Here is a 16,898-nt window from a genome sequence, read left to right as displayed (position 1 = left end):
TACAGATTAGATAACATTACATTACAGATTAGATTAGGTTACATTACAGATTAGATTAGGTCACATTACAGATTAGATAAGATTACAGATTAGATTACATTACAGATCAGATTTGATTACATTAGATTACATTACAGATTAGATTACATTAGATTACATTACAGATTAGATTACATTAGATTAGATACCATCACATTACAGATTACATTACATTACAGATGAGATTACATTACATTACATATTAGATTAGATTACATTACAGATTACATTACATTACATATTAGATTAGATTACATTACAGATTACATTACATTACATATTAGATTAGATTACATTACAGATTACATTACATTACAGATGAGATTACATTACAGATTAGATTACATTACATTACAGATTAGATTAGATTACATTACAGATTAGATTAGATTACATTACAGATTAGAGTACAGTACAGATTAGATTAGAGTACATTACAGATTAGATTAGGTTACATTACAGATTAGATTAGGTCACATTACAGATTAGATTAGGTTACATTACAGATTAGAGTACATTACAGATTAGATTAGGTTACATTACAGATTAGATTAGGTCACATTACAGATTAGATTAGGTTACATTATCGATACATTATTATATTACATTACAGATTAGATTAGATTACATTACAGATTAGATTAGATTACATTACAGATTAGAGTACAGTACAGATTAGATTAGAGTACATTACAGATTAGATTAGGTTACATTACAGATTAGATTAGGTCACATTACAGATTAGATTAGGTTACATTACAGATTAGAGTACATTACAGATTAGATTAGGTTACATAACAGATTAGATTAGGTCACATTACAGATTAGATTAGGTTACATTATAGATTAGATTACATTACAGATTAGATTAGATTACAGCTTAGATTGTATTACAGATTAGATTACATTAGATTAGATTACATTACATAACAGATTACATTACATTACAGATGAGATTACATTACATTACAGATTTGATTACATTACAGATTAGATTAGATTACATTACATTACAGATTAGATTACATTACATTACAGATTAGATAAGGTTACATTACAGATTAGATTAGATTACATTACAGATTATATTAGATTACATTACAGATTATATTACATTACAGATTATATTACATTACAGATTAGATTACATTACATATTAGATTACATTAGATTACATTACAGATTAGATTACACTAGATTACATTACAGATTAGATTACATTACAGATTATATTCATAATAGATTAGATTAGGTTACATTAGATTAGATTACATTAGATTACATTACAGATTAGATAAGGTTACATTACAGATTAGATTATATTACATTACAGAATAGATTACATTACAGATTAGATAAGATTACATTACATTACAGATTAGATTACATTCGATTACATTACAGATTAGATTAGGTTACATTACAGATTAGATTAGGTCACATTACAGATTAGATTAGGTTACATTATAGATTAGATTACATTACAGATTAGATAAGGTTACATTACAGATTAGATTACATTACAGATAAGATTAGATTACATTACAGATTAGATTAGGTTACATTACAGATTAGATTACATTACAGATTAGATTAGATTACATTACAGATTATATTACATTACAGATTAGATTACATTACATATTAGATTAGATTACATTAGATTACATTACAGATGAGATTACATTACATTACAGATTAGATTACATTACAGATTATATTAATAACAGATTAGATTAGGTTACATTAGATTAGATTACATTAGATTACATTACAGATTAGATTACATTACAGATTAGATTACATTACAGATTACATTACATTACAGATTAGATTACATTACATTACAGATTAGATTTGGTTACATTACAGATTAGATTACATTACAGATTAGATTACATTACAGATTAGATTACATTACAGATTAGATTACATTACAGATTTGATTACATTACAGATTTGATTACATTACAGATTAGATTACATTACAGATTTGATTACATTACAGATGAGATTACATTACATTACATATTAGATTAGGTTACATTACAGATTAGATTAGGTTACATTACAGATTGGATTAGGTTACATTACAGATTAGATTAGATTACATTACATTACAGATTAGATTACATTACAGATTAGATTAGGTTACATTACATTACAGATTTGATTACATTACAGATGAGATTACATTACATTACATATTAGATTAGATTAGATTACATTACATTACAGATTAGATTACATTACAGATTAGATTAGGTTACATTACAGATTACATTAGATTACATTACAGATTAGATTAGGTTACATTACAGATTAGATTACAGATTAGATTATATTACAGATTAGATTACATTACAGATTAGATTAGATTACAGATTAGATTAGATTAAGAAGAAGAAGAAGAAGGTCGGGAAGCTACTGGAATGTGTGCTGGCTTCCCGAGTCATCCAGCACCTAGCGAGGGACGGGCCGCAGCTCTCCGTGAATCAATTCGGGTTCCGGGGTCGGGACGATCCACAATGGACGCCCTAGCCGCCCTGAGGAGGTTCTCCGAGGAAGCGGCCCAGAGGGGGCAGGGAGCGATATCGGTGTCACGTGCCATCACGGTGTCATTCATAATATTAGTTAGAAGTAAGAAAAGTTTTATTATATAAATCAAACAAATAAAAATAAAAATGTTGGTTGAAATGATGAATTGATAAAATTATCGGAAAACGGAAAAGGTTATTTTCTACATTCAGCAGATTAATAAATATTTTGATGGCGAAGTTAAATTATTTCGTAGTTAATCTCGCAACATGGTAGTAAAATGGACAGTTCTACGTTGTTTTAAATGGTCATTTTATCAATATAATTAACATTAAGTACCGTTTCATTAATTCAAACGTAGTTTGTTCCGCACTAAAAGAAAGATAACTGTATTTCGTATTTATTTGTTTTTAGATGTCAACCAGTTTTACAGCCAGCGAAAATGTTTCTTCACATATGTCTAGATGTCGTCCGAGGCACCGTCCGCGCGGAATTTAAAAAACTTAATAACTAGCCTATTTGTTCTTCCAGACTATGTTCTACATCTATGCCTAATTTCAGCTAGATCCGTTGAGGCTTGAGGGTTTCGGAGATATCTTCAATCAAACAAACATTCGCATTTATAGTAAGATTTAAATAGGGTACACCAGAGATCGTTATTTTAAAATGTCCTAAAAAAATCTTAACAACATTGTCAGATTTCATCGCTCCTTCCTTACGGGAATGTATGTAGTCCATAGCTCTTTGACTAAAGACATTATAAAATCTGTTACACACAACAGCTCCAAGCTCAATGCATCCGTGTTACATTGTCCAGTATTATTTACCACATCTGTAATCCTATCATGTAAACAATCCTTATGACCACCGACAATATAGAGGGAGAAAGTAGGTTGTATGCGGTTGTGGAACAACAGTGCATAGACAATGCATTGGGTGTGCTCTATGACATTTGCAGTGACAGATTGAAGGGCGGACTCGCGAAATGGCGGGAAAGTTATTGATTAAGCATGCATAAAGGAATTTCTACCAAGAACTGTTGCTTTTTTATATCTTTAAGTGCAAATAATTACATGGTTTTCCTTAGGTGGTTGTAATTAATCAAAAATCAAGTTTAAATCACTTTCTTACAAAAGAGTACTTGTGTGTAATGATAGCGAATGTGAAATGCACCGTGTGTCGGAGTTTCCCCGCGACACCGCGGCGCCACTGCCGACGTCTTGCGGCGCCCAGGCGCGCTAGTGTGACCATAAGCTTACATAATACAAAGTACATTTTCATCATTAATATAAGTCTTAATAATATTGTATATAGCAATGTTTAGATGGATGGATGGTATTAGATGAATAGACTTGAAGGCTACTCCTAAGTTAGGAGTGACGAGGCCATAGTCAACCACGCTGGCCCACTGCGGGATGTCACATATCTTTGAATTTCTTCTCAGATATGTGCAGACGTTTTTTTTTTCACCGTAAGAACTGTACACATATAAATCGAAAAACACATTGGTACATGGCGGGATTCGAACCCAAGACCTGCAGATTATAAGTCAAATGCTTAACCCTTGAGCCAACACTCTATGTGAAATTAAATAAAAAAAACTACATTCGTAAGCGTTACTGCAAGTTATTGGTATGGCAGAGAAAGGATGAAAGCGTTTGCGATATCTGCAATTTACATTTCAACGATTACCACAGATTACAAAAAAATTAAGCTCAAATTACATACAAAGTGCCGAGGCCGCTCAGAAAATAAAATACGCTTTTAATATCATTACATTATGACAACTGACATTTGTATAAGTGTTAATGGTATTTAATTTTAGCACTGGCAACATTTTTAAATTAAAAATATTTTGGTAGAAAATTATTATACTCTTGTAGATTGTGAGTACTTCAGAAAAGAAACATCGCGATTGACTAAAAATTAGCAAAATGACTAAAATTAACTTACAATCTTTGTAAACACTTCATCTACATCAATATTCCGAACTCTATTCCTAATGTTTGGATGGATGGATGTTTAAATGTACCTCCAGAACGACTGCGTGGATCTCGCTGAAATTAGCCATAGATGTAGAACATAGCATGGAAGAACACAAAGGCTACATACGTTTTTTTAATTCCGCGCGAACGGAGTAACCGGCGACAGCTAGTAAGTTTATAATCATGAGAAATGTAAACATGGAAAGTAAGCACTTATAAAGCTTAAGACATAGTAGCATTAAAAGTCACGACTACGTTTTAAAGTCGCCGACACCGACGATCGTGTAACATTATGAATAATCATGACACCTAGCTAACGGTTACGATTGCTCACGAGATTCGAGCGCGAATTCTTTGTGTTGTGTTACCAGTTATAAGAATTTCTACCGTTTTATAATAGATTTTTTTTTGTAATCGGCTCATACTGACAACCTTGGAGTTAATGTTAAATTAGCTATGCACGCAACTTCGTCCGCGTGCGTCCGTCTTTAAGCTGCACGCGATACTGGACAGTACTTGGACATAGCAACATTACTCTATAAGTCTAAAATAAAAGAATTTTTCTAAAATAAACGTAGCTTAAGTTACGCCTATTTACATCAGGTGCCTGGTAATAAAAGTCCCGTCAAAATCGATCCAAACATTTCAGGGATTAGCCGGCACAAACAGACAGACAAAAATTTTAAAAAATGTTAATTTTGGTGTATGTATGAATATGTTACAAACAGACACTCCAATTTTATTTATATGTATAGATAAATTGCAGGTGACTCTAATATGAAATAAATGACGATTGGATTGCTACTAAATATTAAAGAGGTAATAGTAATAAAAAATGATGGCTGAATAGAGCCCACACATGGAACAAAATTCGAAGAATTTGTGGAATAATCTGAAAAGAATCCCAAGTTGTGACAAAGCTTAACAGTTAGAGGTCTCAGTTTTGTTTATTTCATGTAACAATTACATCGTAACAAGTGACAGACACTGCAGTAGAACTAATATAAAAAAAAATTTCATGTATGCATACGCGATTAACAATTAATATCTGTACTGAAATGTTACTATATTGACAACTATATTAAAGTACAGTTAATAATCAACTGCGGCATTAATTAACTTATTTCCGATTTTAAACTTGTTTTGATCAACACCTGGCAACACTGTCGCGAATGTGTAATAACCCGTCGGCGCCAACGCGCGCGTGTCGCTAAACTCTCCCACGGTGACGAATGACATGTGCCACTGGTTCTAAATCTTACTAATATTATAAATGTGATTGTTTAGTTTGATGGATATTTGTTTGAAGGTATCTCCAGAATAATATATAGATAATGATCTGGGTGAACACACAGTTTACCAATTGTGTTTGCTTTTAAATCCGCACGAACGGAGTCGCGGGCAACAGCTTATTTTATACATAATTTTAATATTTTAATTAAGAAACCTCGGCCGGCCCAGATACCACTGGCAAGATTTTGTAGAGCTGGATCTGCGGAAAGTCTAAGACGACGGCGCAGGATTGGTGATTTTGACGGTCTCCTCTGTCGGAGGCCGAGGCCGAGACTCACTTTGGGTCGCTGTGACAGCGAAGAGAAATAGAAGTTAAGCGTGATAGTATTACAGTACAATAAAGAAATTGAATATATTTATTGGATGAAATGTGTATTATAGACAGCTCATATAAATTACTACCGAGGAGCTCAAGCCTACTCTAATTTAGGGGTGACAAGGCCTAAGTGAACCATGCTGTTTGACTAAGGCCTTGTCAGTTGGTTGGTAGATTACACATATCTTTGAATTTCTCCCCAAAGATGTGCAGATTTCCTTACATAATTTTTTTTTACAAATAAAAGAGTTATTAGGGGTTTGAAGCATAAAAGGTTGAGTACCGCTGGAATTTATAATCCGAAACGTGACATTCCAAGATGGGTTTTTTAATGGCGCTAACATTTAAAATGTCCAGTTTACGGCGACTTGGAGTTGCACTAAGGTTTTATACGGAGTGAAACTTAATCCGGACTCCTCGTTGAATTACAAACTTGTATACAAAATAAAGAACCATACGTACACTGTTAATTAGTAAATTACTAAGAAATCATTTTATGACGTCATTAACTATGTAATTTTAACCGCCAATTACAAAGATGGAAAAATATATTTTAAACACATGGCATAGGGCACTGATCTTTAAATACTAAGTAAAGGTACGCGTCCATTTGCTTACGTCGGACGCACCGCACGCACGGAATAAACAGATTTGCTTTGTTTTGCGATGGGGGCGCGGATGATGGACACAGCGCTATGTAAAATCATACAAAGCAAAATAACATCGCGAGCAAATGTACGCGTACCTTAAAATGTTTAATATTAAACACAACTAATCGATTCAATTAATAAGGTTAAAGATATAGGAATCTTGTATCATAAATGTTAATTTTATATATATGAACATTTATTTTTGATTCACCAAAAATATATTATGTGAATAGAAACACTGTCAAAATTTGTCTTAGCTCTGGCTTAGCATATGCTTAACCCATAACGACTATAATTTCGATTTTGAGATAAGTCTACGCAAAGTCAGAGTGACGTTTATAAACTTCAGCCTTAGTGCGTCGTAAGTACGTGTATAAATGCATGTATTTCTTTACTTTTAAAAAGAATTTAATGTAGTTTTTTGTAACATTGTCTGTAGTATCAAGAGAAACTTAACTAAATAGGGTCAAACAAAAATATATTCGACATAATGATACTTCCATTACAAGTCGGAGCATAATTAATAACACCGCCCATCCGCCATTTTGCTGTCAATAACGATGTTAGACGTGAGTAATTTTGCCATAATATTGTGCCACCCACTGTGAAGGTAAATCGAATGCAAATTCAGTTAAGTCAAGACGGTTTTTTCAATGACAAACGAGGTCGATGATCACCTGAATTATTTGCAAGTGAATTAACATGGATACTTCTTATATTTCTATTCTGACATGAAAAAGAAGCAAACAGATTGTTTCGTTCTCGAAAACCGAAATTACTGGATTTAGTCAAATACGTACAAGTATCTACGTTGTACATAAGTAATAATTTTAAATATATAGAGAAAATAAAAAAAATACGGAGTTTTTAAATTGAAAACCATAAGTTAAAGTTACAGATAAACTGCTTTTCGATAAATGGCTAAGTATTAAAGCAAGACATTTTATGCACCAATGCTGCCAACATACGCGAATTTTTTCTGTATTATCAAACATAAAGCGACCAAATAGCATCTTAAAACAGTAATATCTTACTAATATTATAAATGCGAATGTTTAGATAGATGGATGGTTGAATTAATGGATGTTTCCTCAAGATATCTTCGGAACGGCTGCACGGATTTAGCTGAAATTTAGCATAGATGTAGAACATAGTCTGAAAGAACACATAGGCTATTATGTATTTTAATCCAGCGAGGAAGGAGTCGCTGGCGACAGCTAGTGTAGTTATACTCGTTATGATTATAATTTTCATACAACAAACAAAACAAACAAGATGCTTTATTCATCGCGCACACGTGTGAAGTCACGTCCCGCGCATTCTCACGTCACATCGCGTTGACAGCTGTCATGTGCACTCTAAAGCTCCGTGCATAGATTATATAAGCATATTGTAGCTTAGTAATAATATAGATGTATTTAATTGTTACTTATTTCAATAGTTCGATAATCCAATCAAATCGAATACATACATTGATTTGATCCGATTAGTATTTACGCTTTAAAGACAAGAATTCTCAAACTGTTCTCATAGAGCCTTTCAATTTTACCTATACCGTAATTCGCTTTAGGAATAAAAGATCTATCTATGCACAGAAAAACTTGCACAATGATTGCGAATCAATGTTGACAAATTAAGGTATTTTTTTTTATTAATTGTTAATTGTTGTTATCATCCACATTCAATCTTATTACATTTTTGTTTACATCATCATCATCATCCCTCCGCATAATATTCCCAAACCACGCTAACCTTTTACTCCTCAAATTCTCGATCACTGGCGCTACTTTCAAACTTCCTCTAATATATACATTCTTAACTTTATCCCTCCTTGTCACACATCCATCTTAGCATACGCATTTCATTAGATTTTTTTTCAAGCACCAATTTCTTCGTCATAAACTGTACCAGCCACATTTCTTATATAACCAATACGCATAACTCTCAAACGTTTTTCCACGTTCTCTTTAACAACTTAATTCTGTAAAGAAACTTAATATTTATAGCTTCGATTACTCAATGTCAAGCATATACGATGTTAAGCATACGTTTAGACTACGTAATACTATGTTTTGAATATTATTTCGTTAAGGTCATCAACAAAAATCAAAGCCGCATTTACATATTACTAAGAGCCAAGAGTGCGTCGGTGGCTCAGTAAAGCATTTGACTTGCAAGCTGTAGGTCCTGAGTTCGAATCCCGCCATGTGCCAATGTGTTTTTCCCATTTTCGATTTACATATTAACATTTATTACGACGTTCTTACGATGAAGGAAAACATCGTGTTGCAACCTGCATATATCTGCGAAGAAATTAAAAGATATGTGTAAAGTCAACCAAACCGCACTTGGCCAGCGTGGTTGATTAAGGTCTAGTCACCATTGATTTAGGGTACGCTCCGAGCCACTCAGTGGGGACGTATAGTGAGCTGACGATGAAGAGTCAAGATAGCCATGTACTATATCTCACTAACCTTTGGACTAACTAAGACCATAATCTATGTATAAAACTTAATTATCTCTATCAATATTCAAAATAGATATATAATATAAAAAATAATTAGTAGGCTATGTGTTCTTACAGACTATTTACTGCGTATGTGCCAAATCTCATCAAAATCCGATGAGTCGTTCTGGATATACTTCAAACAAACAATCATCCATCCATCTATACTTTCACATTTATTATAATAAGATAGCTGTCGCCCGCGACTCAGTCCGCGTGATATAAAATAATAATAAAATAGCCTATGACTTCTAGAGTATGTTCTACATCTATGTCAAATTTCAGCGAAATCTATGCAGCCATTCTGGATATATCTTCTAATAAACATCCATCCAAACATTCGCATTTATAATATTAAGTATCAGGGTGACCGAGCTTAGCTCGGTATTTTTTTTTTAATTGTGTTTTTTGGAAATTATATTTAAGTACGAATTACTAATAAAATGATGAAATATGAATAATATTTTTCGATCTTACCGATAGAAAAAGTTAAGTTTATGTTTAAGTTGATTATCAATAAAACACGAATAAAATGACATTTTCTTAAAATTTGCTCATTTAAAGATATAAGATAAGATTTCTACAAAATAACTCAAAAAGTCAAGTAACGGTGATGTAAGGAATTTGAGGTTACTCTTCTTAATTTAGGCGTTGGATTGAAATGAAATATACTCGTAAGTAAGAAGCTTAAATGATAATTTGCATAGTATAATCATTCATTAATAATACTTAAGGCCTACATTTAAGTATGTTAAGAACTTGATAGTATGATGGATTGTGGGCACAGTGAAAATTATTGGCTCGCATATAATTAAGTCGGAATTATTCATCTCGTCTGACCTAAAGGGCCGCTATTTTGATTTAATTTATTACCCGTTGAAGACCTAATAATAAAGTCGCAGTAACAGACATTTTCTTACTATTTGTATGTTAGTAATATAGGTGCGAATGTTTGTTTGATGGCACCAAGAACGGCTGCATGACTGTCGCTAAAATTTGGCACAGCCTGGAAGAACACATAGGCTACTAAAGTTATTTTTAACTTCGCGCGGACGGACTCGCGGGCTACAACTAGTTTGTAACTAAACATGTTCGCGCATCGTGTTTGAAAGATGTGACGTAAGACATAAGCTATGAATGCATGCAACGAAATACCTTTAAAGGTTATTTTGATTATTGAGCAATAAACAAATCCATCATGTAAACACTTGTGTAACCTACATATATACTTGATTCCCTTCATAGAATTGAATATTATTTACTAATATTATAAATTCGAAAGTTTAGATGAATGTTTGTTAGAAGGTATCTCTAGAACTACTGAATGGATCTCGCTGAAAATTGACATAGATATAGAACATAGCCTGGAAAAACACATAGGCTACTAATTTTTTTACCAACTTCAAAAAGGAGGTTTCCAATTCGTCTGTATTTTTTTTTTCGTCGATAATTACAAAGACAGAGATGACAGAATCGCGAACGGCCAGTAATTCATGAAATTAATCAGGCTGGAGAGAAAAATAAAACCAAAAAAATATAACTAAAATTTTTTAAAAACAATCTTTTACGAAAAAGTATTAAAAATGAAATCTAAATGTATTAGCAGAAAACTGAAACATTTGCTTGCATTCATTCGATATTATACATGTGACAAGGAAACCTGTCTTGTTATGACATGTTTTATACCTGCACTAGCTGTCGCACGCGACCCGTCCGCGGAATTAAAAAAAACTATTGGTCGCAGCGTAATGTTATATAGCCTAAAGTCTTCCTCTATAAATGGACTATGTAACAAAAAATAATTATTCAAATCGGACCAGTAGTTCCTGAGATTAGCGCGTTGAAACAAACAAACTTTTCTGCTTTATAATATTAGTATAGAGCATAGATATGTAGAGTATAAAAGGTCACATATTGACAATTAGTTACGAGTATATCTTACTATCGTACGTTGACATCGTAGTTCCGTGCAATGAATATTGACATGGTAAAATAAACCTTAATACAATGCAGTAATGACTAAATTGCAACTGTGTTTATCTGTACCACTAACATACTATCGTGGTTGATAGTCAGTGGCACAGTTGTTAAAACCGAACTGTGATTTATATGTCTAGGTTCGATCTCTACAATACACCAATGTTTTTCGATTTACGAACCTTACATGTATCCATTCAAAGTTCTTATAATGAAGGAAAACATCGTGATGCTTTGCACATATCTGCGAAGAAATTCAAAGATATGTGTGAAGTCAATATGTACTGGGCTAGCGTGGTTGATTATTGTCACCTCTTGGGTAGGCTTCGAAACCTTCAGGATGACGACTAATATAAGTTACATAGAGAGGTCTATGCAGTATAACTCTAACCGCTCCTAGACCCTTCGTAGCTAAGGGAGTCACTTAGTGTAGATTTCTCTTGTACACAACGATTCAGTGCGATTCAGTCCAAAAATAGACAGATTTGTTGTAAAAAGAAATACTTCAGACGAATTTATCGTATTTTCTTATGTTTATATCAAACTACAAATAATCAATATTACCAACCTATGAAACCCTAAAGGGCATGGCGAAATTTAGATTTTTTAACTAAAATAACTAGCCAAAACATTTGTAACTCACTTTCTCTTTCCTATACTAACTAAAGAATAGGTATATAAGTTTATCTAAAAGTATATATTATATCAATAATAAGAGACCTTATTTAGTCTGTCGGGTCACAATCTTGACAGCAACCCCCCGCGGCCATTACAATGGAACAATACTTGATTTAATAAGGAAATCCACTTTTGCATCACCTTATCTTATGTAATACACTGATATAAGTCAGGGGTATAGAACCAAAACTTTTTTTTATATATCATAACGTGGCAAACGAGCGAGCGGCAACCCGAAATCGCTGAAATAGCGAAGTGACCGTTGCCCATAGACATACGCATTTGCATATGCGTTGCCTACCTTTAATCGACGGAGGAAAGGATGCACAGAAAGAAAACACTCTCTCTTTCCTTGCATCCTCTCATCCGGAAAGTCTACTTCCACTTCCCAACCCTTCCTCATAAGAAAAAGGGTGGGAAAGGGAAAGAGGACTAAATTAGGCCTCCGGGACGCACACTCATCAGACGCCACTTCACGCCTGTCGTCTGTGTGGTCGTGGTATTTCACCGGGCGAGTCGGGCCAATTCGTGCAAAGATGTTAAAGCGGGCTCTACCACTGTTGTTTTACAGCGATTTAAAAAAAAAACTTTATTCATAATTTTAGTATAGTAGTATGGCAAATAAATAGAAGTACGTCTATAAGTCCGTCTTCCTTGTCTTAAAATCTATACTACTAAAAATATTGTCGTCTAGCTCATACTCTTGAAACAACAGAGATAGCAATAATTTTTAATATAAAGGTGACCTTAATATTTTAAAATAGTTATATCCCGCAACTCCTTCCGCGCAGGATAAAAAAAATAGCCTATGTGTTGTTCCAGACTACTCTACATCTGTGCCAAATTTCATAAAGATCCGTTGAGACGTTCCGGAGATACGTTGTAACAAACATCCATCTTTTTCAACTTTCGCATTTATAATATTAGTAAGAAGTATAATACATCTTGTTTGTTACGTCTTCATACTAAATAAATCTTATTTAAAAATCAACGCAAGCGAAACCTCAAGATACGGTAGTTAAATTATTCCATGTCCATCTCATTGACTCTATTATTAGAAGTACGTAATAATTATAAACAATAGAAAATGATGAAAACGACTCCTGCGCAGTATAATTATTAAAAGTACAATAGCGAACTAAAGTGATTAACGGATGTCTTATGTAATTCTGGTATTGGTCAGGGACGCATGCACTTTTATGACATCAAATAATAATTTTGTTCACAATTATTAGTATGAAAATGAGAAAGTATTTAAAAAACCTGAAAGAATGACATGGAATTTTCATGGACATTAAAAATAAATAAATTAGATACTTTCTAACTCTCTTCTTTTAGGGAGATACTTTCTAACAAACATCCATCCATCTAAACTTTAGCATTTATAATATTAGTAAGAAGTAAGATATACAAGACGTGTTTGGACAACCCTGAGATAAATAGTAATTACATGGGAGACATAAAGTTGACATTCACTTGAGAAATAGTCATTGACTTAGAACATTAGCAATAATAAACCTTAAAAATATTACAATATGGTTCGAAATCACTTTTCTACACGTTTGTACTAATCACTTAAGGAAACGGATCACGTAGTTTTGGTACATCACGGTCGTTCTGTATAAAGTTAGTGTGACGTCATAAAGTTGTGATTTCATTTACCGTTAGAAAAAATACAGATAAACTGTCTACAATAAACAACAAAAAAAACGTATTTTTATTATTAATATTTAACATTCTTTAAGGTATGTCTACAAAAAAATTAAGATGTCAAAACCATTGTAACTTTAATACTGTTGTATAAAAATTAGTTAATAAGTAATTTAAGTTTTCATCAGGAAATGAATCTGGCCAAGGTTTCGATTAAAAATGCCATTGTATGTAACGAGTTTTCATGGGAATTGTCTATATGTAAACAAAAAACTATAAACTGCGTTATTGAAAAAAACAATTATTTTGTAGGATTATTTTTTTTATATGCTGTTTAAAATTAACTATATAATATTGCTTTATATGCTGTTTAAAATTAACGTTTAACTTACCATTTCAGGTAAGCTTTTGTAAAAATATTTTTTTCTTTTTTTGAAAATCAAATTATATTCAAAATGTCGATGACAGACCTACTTATGAGAACAAAACTTGTTTTTACCGTGTAGTCGCATAAAACACCGTGAGTCATAAAATACAAACAATCTTACGTTCAACGCAAGTTTAGAAGTTTATATTTTCATAATATTTGTAATAAATCACGTAAAAAACATACTGTTTTGCTTAGTAAATAAAAACCGATACTTTTAATGGAATAATAAATTAAACTTCAAATTCTGTAAATTAAATTTATCCGAAATTATAACCTAAAAATTTAAAAACTCACCATAAGAACTAAATGATTCCAAATTCAAATCCAAACACACCACAGAACTAAAAACACACTCGACTTGCCACCGCACTGGCTGGAATTAGACTATAGAGGAGCACATGTCAAAAATAATAAAAAATAAACAAAAGGCAAAAGCGCGCACCATTCGTCCACTTACGAACGCGACTGGCGCGATGAATCACGAACAAGGCAAAATAACACCAATTAACCATCTCTACTACTATGACGATAAATTTAGAACTAACAATCGCACGCAACTTTGTTTGTTAGAAAATTTATAATTATGGAATATCATGCAATATTTTTTATCAACAATTTTATGATTTAATTACAACCATTTAGAAAAAAATAATATTTAGTATACTACCATCATAAACACAGAGTTTAACGCATGATTTAAAAAAAAGTTTAGAATTGTTGAACTGTCAAATAAATGTTAGATTATTTTTAGAATAAATTACACAGAGTAACAAAAAGTTATGAAAATCATTTGAGTATTTTTTAAGTGGATCTGTTTGAAAAACGTAGAAGGCTGTCACAACAAATTTAAAACTTTACGAGTTTTGCTTATCGACATATCCATAAAAAACAATAAATTAAAAATGTCAACATCGTTAGACAATACAACACTTTCAAACAGATTAGATATTCTAATTTTAGACTTGTGTACTTGATAAACGCACAGACAATTCAACTTTAATTATCTATAGTGATCTGTCATACACCGCAATGGAAAATACGTCAAAGACTTTGAAATTATGGAATTTTCGTTTTTAAAATAAGTATATTTCTTGACTTTATAAATTGTTTGGAATATTGTCTTTATAGTTTTCACAATGGTAATTTGACCTTATGTTTATTTTTTTATGAGATAAGGGTCATAACACAGACTCTAGATGCTATCAGTGTGCTATATTTTATTTTAATCGTAGTAGTTTTGGCAGAAAAGCGCAAAAGACAGACAGAGTTACTTCCGCATTTATAATAATAGAAAAAAATATATTCATCTTAAAGGACGTGAATTGGACACAACTGGAAAGTAAATGTTGCTAATATTATGGATATCCATATGGATAGATGGATGGATGATTGTTTGAAGGTATCTCCGGAACCGCTGCACAGATTTTGATGAAATTTGATACAGATGTCATATTCTGGAAGGACACACAAAGTACTTATTATGTTTTTTTAATACCGCGCGGACGGAGTTTGTATGTGTTAAACTGAATGCATAGGTGGCAACCCTAACATTGAGTTATCGCTAAAGTTTAAGCAGTGAAGTTGTGACATGGACAAAGTTTGTGTATGCAAATTGAATTGTTGCAAGCGAACAAGCCGCGAACAGTCGGTACTAACAACTGCGTACTAGGTTCCAAGTCAACAATAGGGTTGGCACTCGATTACTTAAAAAATGTAACAGTTTTCATGTAATTTTACTATTTAAAGAGCAACAAATTTGTTAATTGATTTTGAATTTACAAATCAATAAAATTAAAACTTAAACGTTTAAAAAAAAGAATTATAAAGAGGTAATAAAGTGCTGTGTAAACAAAAGAATATGAGTAAAATAAATCGATTTTTATTTTCCAATTTTTTTTTAAACAATATAGTTTATCGGATTTTGAATTAAAGATGAGGCAACCCTACTTACATGGTTCAAATACCTACCTTTTGGTTATAAATATTATAATATTAGTAGGTTATAAAATCATTTACGACATAACCTTACGAATTAACTTGTTCAAGACTTGAACGTTAAAGTACTGGAACCGCAATTGGTACATGCTTTACGCTTTCACGTAACAATAATTTTAAATCTTTTATTTAATAAAGACAAGAAACCATAAATTTATCAGCTAAAAGACTAAACATTATGGTTAAGTTTTCCACAGTAGAAAGAGTAATCAAGCATTCTGCAAGAACAAAGAAAAACACTTTATAGAAATCTTACTAATAATATAAATGCGAATGTTTAGATGGATGGATCTTTGTTTGATTGTATCTCCGGAACGTATCTACGGATCTTAATGAAACTTGGCATAGATATAGAATATTTTTTTATATATCATAAGGTGGCAAACGAGCGAGCGGCTACCTGAAATCGCTAATATAGCGAAATGACCGTTGCCCATAGACATACAATTGCATATGCGTTGCCTATCTTTAATCGACGGAGGAGAGGATGCACAGAAATAAAATATTTTCCCTTTCCATGCATCCTCTCATCCGGAAAGTCCACTTCCACTTCCCATCCTTTCCTTATAAGAAAAAGGGTGGGAAGGGAAAGAGGACTAAGTAAGGCCTACGGGACGCACGCTCATCAGATGAAACGCGGAATTGCACTTGAGGCGTGTCTTCTGTCATGGGCAACAGGTATTTATATTTTAATAAAAAATTAAGACATCAATTTTTTTATAATAGATAATTGTGTTCTATTTAGATCCGACATTCTTTATTGCCGAAACGTTAATTCGTTTGTAAAGCAAACAATCGTTTGAACAAAACAATAAGAAATAGGCAAGGCTATAGCAATTAT

The 16,898-nt window shown here is 32.4% G+C and overlaps 1 protein-coding gene across 2 annotated transcripts in view; it reads right to left on the bottom strand.

Moving 5' to 3' along the window:
- GEFmeso (Guanine nucleotide exchange factor in mesoderm) overlaps positions 1-16,898 on the bottom strand; it is an 80,160-nt gene that overhangs the window by 29,218 nt on the left and 34,044 nt on the right. Inside the window, exon 1 of one of the 2 annotated variants that reach the window (XM_013323131.1) lies at positions 14,357-14,440. The exons of the other annotated variant lie outside the window; for it this stretch is intronic. The gene's annotated coding sequence lies outside the window, so the exon portion shown is untranslated. Of the gene's footprint in view, positions 1-14,356; positions 14,441-16,898 lie in introns of those variants that run through there. 2 annotated transcript variants of the gene reach the window in all.

The sequence above is a fragment of the Papilio xuthus genome, unplaced genomic scaffold, assembly GCF_000836235.2.
Source record: "Papilio xuthus unplaced genomic scaffold, Pxut_1.1 DF825783.1, whole genome shotgun sequence".
NCBI classification, from domain to species: domain Eukaryota; kingdom Metazoa; phylum Arthropoda; class Insecta; order Lepidoptera; family Papilionidae; genus Papilio; species Papilio xuthus.
Note: the sequence above shows the minus strand (reverse complement) of the source record. Positions and strands in the feature narration are given on the sequence as shown.